This window comes from Pelophylax lessonae (genome assembly GCF_965119305.1).
Source record: "Pelophylax lessonae genome assembly, chromosome: 12".
Classification (NCBI taxonomy): domain Eukaryota; kingdom Metazoa; phylum Chordata; class Amphibia; order Anura; family Ranidae; genus Pelophylax; species Pelophylax lessonae.
Window position 1 is genome coordinate 199,577,587 of NC_138779.1, and position 7,795 is coordinate 199,585,381.

Consider the following 7,795-nt stretch of genomic DNA (forward strand, 5'->3'; position numbering starts at 1 on the left):
GGGGTGGTGTTTTTCAAAGTGATTTCTCAGCAAAATGAAGCATAGAGACATGGATGGATGGGGCCATAGGGGACTTAGCCCTGAATGTTAAAAATGAATTAAATAGAGTTTTTGACTTGTGGTGCTCAGATGCAGTGTAGTTCCTCTTTAATTTTTTTTATTTAATTTTTTCTTTATTTGCCCCAATAAAATGCTTCCTAAAATGTTTGAATTTATGTGTGCATTTTTTTTTTATTAATCAGTTTTGGACCGGAAGGATTCTCCACCTTAATGACCAGGCCATTTTTTGTGATTCGACACTGCATTACTTTAACGAAAAATTGCGCGGTCGTGCGACGCTGTACCCAAATAAAATTGATGTCCTTTTTTTCCTACAAATAGAGCTTTCTTTTGGTGGTAATAGATCACCTGTGCAATCTTTATTTTTTGTGCTATAAACAAAAAAATTGCGACAATTCTGAAACAAGTTTTACTTTCTGCTTTATAACATTGCAAAAAAAAATAAAAAAATTGAAAAAAATCAAAAAAATGTTCATCCTTTTAGGCCAATTTGTATTCTGCTACATATTTTTGGTAAAAAAAATGTCAATAAGCGTATTTTGATTAGTCTGCGCAAAAGTTATCGCGTCTACAAACTAGGGGAAAGATTTATGTCATTTTTATTTTTTTTTACTAGTAATGGCGGCGATCTGCGAATTTTAGCGGGACTGCGACATTGCAGCGGACAGATCGGACCCCAAACTGACCTTTTTTGACACTTTTGGGGGGACCAGTAACATTACTTCAGTAGTCATTGCTAAAAATATGCACTGTTACTGTAATAATGATACTGGCAGGGAAGGGGTTAACCTTAAGGGGTGATCAAAGGGTTAAATGTGAGCCGAGGGGATATTTTCTAACTGTGGGGGGAGGGACTTGAGAAATGATCATAGAGACCTGTATTCCTATATAGAAGGATCACAGGCACTCTGTGATCATTCCAGAGAGAAGAACGGTCAGCTGTGTTTACAACAGCTGACCGTCCTTCTCTCTCAACGGGGAGCGATTGCGGGTGCCTGGCGGCAATTGCGGCCCCGTGCATCGGCCTAGTGGGGGGGGGGGGGTGTGCGCTCAATCCCCAGCACCCCACACGCAACCGACGTAGGGCTACCTCGTTTCGCGCACCCAAGCCAGCCTGTCGGTGGTCGGCAAGTGGTTAACAATGCCCATTCAAATATAGCAAATGTGTGCAAACGGCTATTTTTGTTTTTCTGGAATTGGACTTTAAATTTGTATTTCACATTCTGTCTGGTGAAACATTGTCAACAGGACAGAAAGTGAGGAGAAATATTTTAACAATTTTAACAGAGCCGTAGATATTAAAATCTTACAGGGGTTGTAACCTGTGATGGTGTTAGAGTGATTGTAAAGTCTTGTTTTTTTGTTATACTTACCTCCTCTGTGGAATGGTTTTGCCCGAATCCTCCTCTTCTCGGGTCCCTTTTTGGCTCTCCTGGCCTCCAGCGCAAGCTGCTCACTGTGGGGGCACTCGTCAGGAGGGAGGGGCTAGAAGCAGCAAAGAGGGACCCAATTAGAGAAGGATCCAGACTCCCCTATGCAAATCCACTGCACAGGGCAGGCAATTATAACATGTTTGGTATTGATTTTTTATTTTTTCTAAATGAGACTTTACAATCACTTTAACCACTTGCCCACCGCTTACCGCATATATACTGCGGCAGTGTGGCTCTCCCAGGCAAACCGACGTAGGTATACATTGGTCGCCTAGTGGCAGCTAGGGGGCGAGCGCTCCTGATTGTCAGCGGGGAAGCCGATGCAGCGGGCAGGCGGCTCCGATTGCCGCCTGACACCCGCGATCGCTCCGCCCGCTGAGAGAGAGAAGGACGGTCGGCTGTTGTAAACACATCTGACCATTCTTCTCTCTGGAATGATCACAAAGCTCCTGTGATCCTTCTATATAGGGTCACAGGTCTCTGTGATCATTTCAAAAGCCCCTCCCCCCACAGTTAGAAACACTCCCCTAGGCTCACATTTAACCCCTTGATCACCCACTGTGTTAACCCCTTCCCTGCCAGTGCCATTATTACAGTAACAGTGCATATTTTTATTACTGATTACTGTAGTAATGTCACTGGTCCCCCGTAAAGTGTAAAAAATGTCAGTTAGGTGTCCGATCTGTCCACCGCAATGTCCCAGTCCCGCTAAAAAATACAGATCGCCGCCATTACTAGTAAAGAAAAACAAAAAACAATTAAAATGACATAAATCTAGTTTGTAGATAACTTTTGCGAAAACCAATCAAAATACGCTTATTGCGATTTTTTTTTTTACCAAAAATATGTTGCAGAAAACAAATTGGCCTCAAATGTTAAAAAATTTAGATTTTTGATTTTTTTTTTTTTTTTTGGAATGTTATATAGCAGAAAGTGAAAAATATTGTTTTTTTTTTTTTTTCCAGAATTGTTGGTATTTTTTTGTTTATAGCGCAAAAAAATAAAAATTGCAGAGTTGATCAAATACCACCAAAAGAAAGTTCTATTTGTGGGGAGAAAAAAGACAATTAAAAATGTATTTAGGTACAGCGTCCCACAACCGCGCAATTGTGTCGAATCGCAAAAAACGGCCTGGTCATTAAGGGGGCAGAAGTGGTTAAAGTGATCCAATTCCGGTTCACATTCCATAATTCTTGCTGTGATGGAGTTACCTTCATCCAGAGTGGTTTCAAATTGCAAAACCTTGTCGGATGGAAATATGGATGCGTTTAGAAAAAGTGGCATTAGGGGGGCAAGGACATTGATTTTATTAGATAATGTTCTGATCTAATTAGCATCTCCAGCTCATTGCGTACATCAGCTGTGGGGCAGGGAATCCCACACCAGCAGTTTATTGGCCCAGGAGTGACAGCTGGCTTCTGGGTTCCAACTTGAACCTATTTCACAAGCTCATCCCTATTTAACACCCTTTCACAAGACCCCCTCACACCGTTTGATTGGTTGTATCATGTCTGTAATTGCCCTCCTCAGGGACTCACATCTCCATTGATGGATTGCTCGGATTAATTCATGAGAACTAATGACTCTGATGTCAGATTGGACTGCTCTTAAAAAAATTACTTTTAATTCAGTTTATTTTTCTGTTGTATATTGTCTGTTTTTGTAATGTCTTCTCTTTAAATATATTTTTGCACTCATTTTCTTTTCTTTTCATTATTTTTTCCATTAAAATTATATTGTACAATCAATAAGCTGGATCTCTGAATGCTCTAAATCAGAAATCAAAGAAAGTCTGCATAGCAGTTGGGTGGCAGGAGCCTTTAGACCAGGGGTCTTCAAACTTATACACAAAAGGCCAGTTCAATGCCTCAGAGTTGATAATCAGGAGAGGTAAAATATGAAATAGCACCTGTGGTAATAGAAGGAGGAATAACGTCCCATTGTTTGTATCAATTGGCAAAATAGTGTCCCATTGTTTGTGTAAGTTGGAGGAATAGTGCCCCATTATTGGTATCAGTGAAAGGAATAATGCCATATTGTTGGTATCAGCGGGAGGAATAGTGCCCTATCATTGGTGTTAGTGGAAGGAATAGTGCTCCATCATTGGTGTTAGTGGAAGGAATAGTGCTCCATCATTGGTGTCAGTGGGAGGAATAGTGCCTTTATCATTGGTGTCAGTGGGAGGGATAGTACCTCATCATTGGTGTCAGTAGCAAGAATAGTGCCTCATCATTGGTGTCAGTGGGAGGAATAGTGCCCCATCATTGGTGTCAGTGGAAGGTATAGTGCCCCATTATTGTTGTCAGTGGAAGGTATAGTGCCCCATTATTGGTGTCAGTGGAAGGTATACTGCCCCATTGTTGGTGTCAGTGGGAGGAATAGTGCTTCATCATTAGTGTCAGTGGAAGTTATAGTGCCCCATTATTGTTGTCAGTGGAAGGTATAGTGCCCCATTATTGGTGTCAGTGGAAGGTATAGTGCCCCATCATTGGTTTCAGTGGAAGGTATAGTGCCCCATTATTAGTGTCAGTTGAAGGTATAGTGCCCCATCATTGGTGTCAGTGGAAGGTATAGTGCCCCATTATTGGTGTCAGTGGAAGGTATAGTGCCCTATCATTGGTGTTAGTGGAAGGAATAGTGTGCTATAATTGGTGTCAGTGGGAGGAATAGTGCCTCATCATTGGTGTCAGTGGGAGGAATAGTGCCCCATCATTGGTGTCAGTGGGAGGAATAGTGCCCCATCATTGGTGTCAGTGGGAGGAATAGTGCCCCATCATTGGTGTCAGTGGGAGGAATAGTGCTCCATCATTGGAGTCAGTAGTAGAAATAGTGCCTTTATCACTGGTGTCAGTGGAAGGTGCCCTTTCAAAATCATGGACAGTCTTGAGGTGCCCTTTCAAAATCATGGACAGTCTTGAGGCACCCCATTCTATAATGTAAAAATGATTCTAAAAGTTTTGCATAACGCTGAAACATCCACACATATAGGACCACCCAATGTTAGAGGTGATTTATTCTTCTAAAGCAATTACACTTTTGCAAACTGGTTCTGACTAGTATTCCAATGTTTCTCTTCTCCCTCAGTTTTTCTCCAACACCCTGCTAAGGTGCCCTCAATGCTGATGGAGAGGGGCAGGGGAGGGTCAAACAAGAATGCTATGCAGGCAACTGTCATCCTCCTTATAACTGGTGATGCCATTGGTCATTAGGATGTTGTCGGTTAGAAGATTTTAATGGTTCACAATGAAAACCTGTGGCTTTATTTAACTAAAAGGCAGGCTTCATCCGCCCGCCGCCTTGTATACAATATTTTGGCAGTTTTTAGGAATTTTGCCAATGCACCCCTGAAGAAACCTCAAGGCACCCCAGGATGCCTGGGCACCCTGGTTTAAAAAGGCTGCTTTAAACGATTTATAGTCACGATTCAGTTTTATTGTTTATTTGAACTGTTATTTTGAAGGTTTCTGTAATGAAATGAGACACTGGAGACAATTTGGTTGCAGAATAAAGCATTGTTTTACTGAAGCTTATAGCTCAGGACAGAGTCCAGGTACATTATCTTGGCGGTTACAAGAAGGAGCGATTCTTAAGCAGTTGCAAACATATAGCAAAGATTTTCCTGCATTAAAGATCAACACATCAAAGGCGTAAAAGTGTACCAGCAGTCAAATAAAAGTTTGTAACCTAACATTAGGAAGCATAAATAGGCACCTCTAGGTTCTTCACCGGAATTGGTGTGCTCTGGGCTTAGAGGCTCCTGAAGTATCAAGGTGGAAGCTGGCACTACATGCATGCACACCGTTGGAGCCGTATATCACTTTCCAATGTCAGTTGACAAAGTTTCACCCACTGCAGGTTTACTTTAGTGCAGATTAGTAAAGAGTAATAAATGCCCAGAATACTGCTTCTGCCACCCCTCCTACACTTGGTTACTCATTGCTCAATCTGTTGTCTTCTAAGAAATTGGCTAGTGTGCCTGGGACTAGAAACCTACTTGTGGGCTAACCTCATTAAAGCGGAGTCCCGGCCAAATGTTTTGTTTTTTTTTTACCTAAAAATACCCCTAGAATAGTCAGGGCTAGTGCTTTTAAACAATGATATCCTAAACTGTCCCTTGTTTAGTGTACCTGCAGGATGAATTACTTACCTTGTGATGTTCTTGTCCAGCGTGGCCATCTGCGGTGTGGGCAGCTGAAGCCGCAGTGTACCTCTTTCTGGATTTTGAGAGTCTCAGAATGCTATACCTCGACATTTCCAGTGCAGGCGCGCCATCCCACAGCTGGTTCCGCGTCATTGCGCATGCCCAGAAGCTGTTCTCATGCCTGCACTGGAAGTGACGAGGGACACCGGTGCAGGCGCATTGACTCCTGGGATTGATGACACTCATCTCCCAGGAGTCAATGCAAAGCAGGGAGTGACGTTGGCGGCCGTGGCTGCATAAGGAGGAAGTCGGAGGAAGGTAAGTTATTTTTCATTAAAAATAAGGTAAGGGAAATGAGAAAATAGCCAAATCGAGTTTAGATAGGGATAGAGATATGCATGATGTGAAGTTCAAAATTAGGGTGGAACTCCGCTTTAACATTAGGCTACATGTGGGGCTAGGACTGCCTCTTATGGTAGCACCAGCCCTACCACCAACGCCTCCATCATTATAGTGATTGCTCGGCAATGCAAGTGTAACCCACAGGAGAGAGAAAGCAAGAAGGAGAGAAGAGGTGGTGATCTCCAGCATGCTGGGCAGGATCAATGTAAAGCAAATAACTGAAATACTACACAGCTTTGTTAATTCTGCAATCCATCAAACTTTCCCCTTTTATGTACATGCATAGTTAGTAGATAAAACCCTAGTTCCTGGCAATGCCTTAAAATCAAGCCAACATGCATACATAGTGATACATCCTTTAATTGCATAATTCTTTTCGGGTTGCCCTGCAAGAAAGAAACAAACAAAAAAAAAAGTCTTAAAAGAAGAAATGTTGTTAAAGGCGCACACAATCATTTGTGTAAATCAGTCTAATGCCAGGGATGTTAATTTAGTAATGAGCCGAACTTCCCTGGGTTCGGTTGGAGCAGAGTTTGGTAAACATTCGCTGAACAAAGAAACCAAACCCCATTGGTATCAATGGGAGCCCAATCTGTCAAATTAAACATTTTCTGGGCTAATAAGCAAGGGGGTGTCAACAAAATAGCCCGGGGGTGATGGGGATCACTGCCTTGGGGAACATGCACCAATGCCAAAAAAAGTAAAAAAAAAAAAAATCCATTGGACCAGGAGCAGTCCTTTTTTTTTTATGCTTAAAGCGGAGTTTCACCCAAAAGGGGAAGATCCGTTTGCTCACACCCCCTCCCCCCCCCCACCCTCCACTGCCACATTTGGCACTTTTTGGGGGAGAGGAGGAGCGGGTACCTGGTTTTGACAGGTACCCAATTCCGGGTAAGATAGCCGCCCGGTGTTCTACAAAATTTCTGGCCCCTTCTCCTCCCCCGGCTGCCTTCTGGGACACACAGAGGTCACAGAAGATGGCGGGAGCATTAAGAAAGTGCAGCGCGACTCTGGCATGTGCAGTAGGAAACAAGCTGTGAAGCCACAATGCTTAACTTCCTGCTTCCTTACTACAGATGCCGGCACCAGCACCTGAAGCCAATTGACAAATCGGCTAGGGGTGCCGACATTGCAGAATCCCTGGACAGGTAAGTGTCCTTATATTAAAAATCAGCAGCTACAGTATTTGTAGCTGCTGACTTTTATTTTTATTTTTTTACAGACTGGAACTCCTCTCTAAAGTGAAACTATAAAAATGGCCAACTCCTTTAACCACTTTGCCACTGCTCACTAGAGCTCTACTGCGTCAAAGTGGTTCGTTATCGTCTGGAGACACTCCCCTTTCTCGGCGGCGCGTGCGAGCCGCCGGAGGCTCGCTCACGCTGTATTCAGTCACAGCGGGAGTCAGGCCAGGGGAGGAGCAGCGGTTATCACCACCGCTCTTCCCCGATCGTCGGGGAATCGAGTCTGGAGATCCGCCCGCTTGTGTAAACAAAGCGGGCAGATTTCCTAAGTGACAGGCAGGGTCAGATTGCAGGGTTCAGCATAGCTCAACCTGCGATCTGTCCTTGTGTCACACAGTCACCTCCCCCCACACACGTCAGTAAGCACCAGGCATACATTAACCCCTCCCTCTCCAATAAAATTAACCCCTTCCCTGTCAGTGTCATTTTTACAGTAACAGTGCATATATATAGCACTGATTACTGCAGTAATGTCACTGGTACCCCCAAAAGTGTCAAAAATGTCAGTCAAGGGT

The 7,795-nt window shown here is 43.4% G+C and overlaps 1 long non-coding RNA gene across 2 annotated transcripts in view; it reads left to right on the forward strand.

The window, feature by feature from the left end:
* Positions 1-6,211, forward strand: part of LOC309567932 — a 94,786-nt gene extending 88,575 nt beyond the window's left edge. For both annotated transcript variants that reach the window (XR_014225975.1, XR_014225976.1), the window contains exons 2-3: positions 5,088-5,513; positions 6,079-6,211. This is a non-coding gene — a long non-coding RNA (uncharacterized lncRNA). The remainder of the gene's footprint in view (positions 1-5,087; positions 5,514-6,078) is intronic.
* Positions 6,212-7,795: the final 1,584 nt, after the last annotated feature.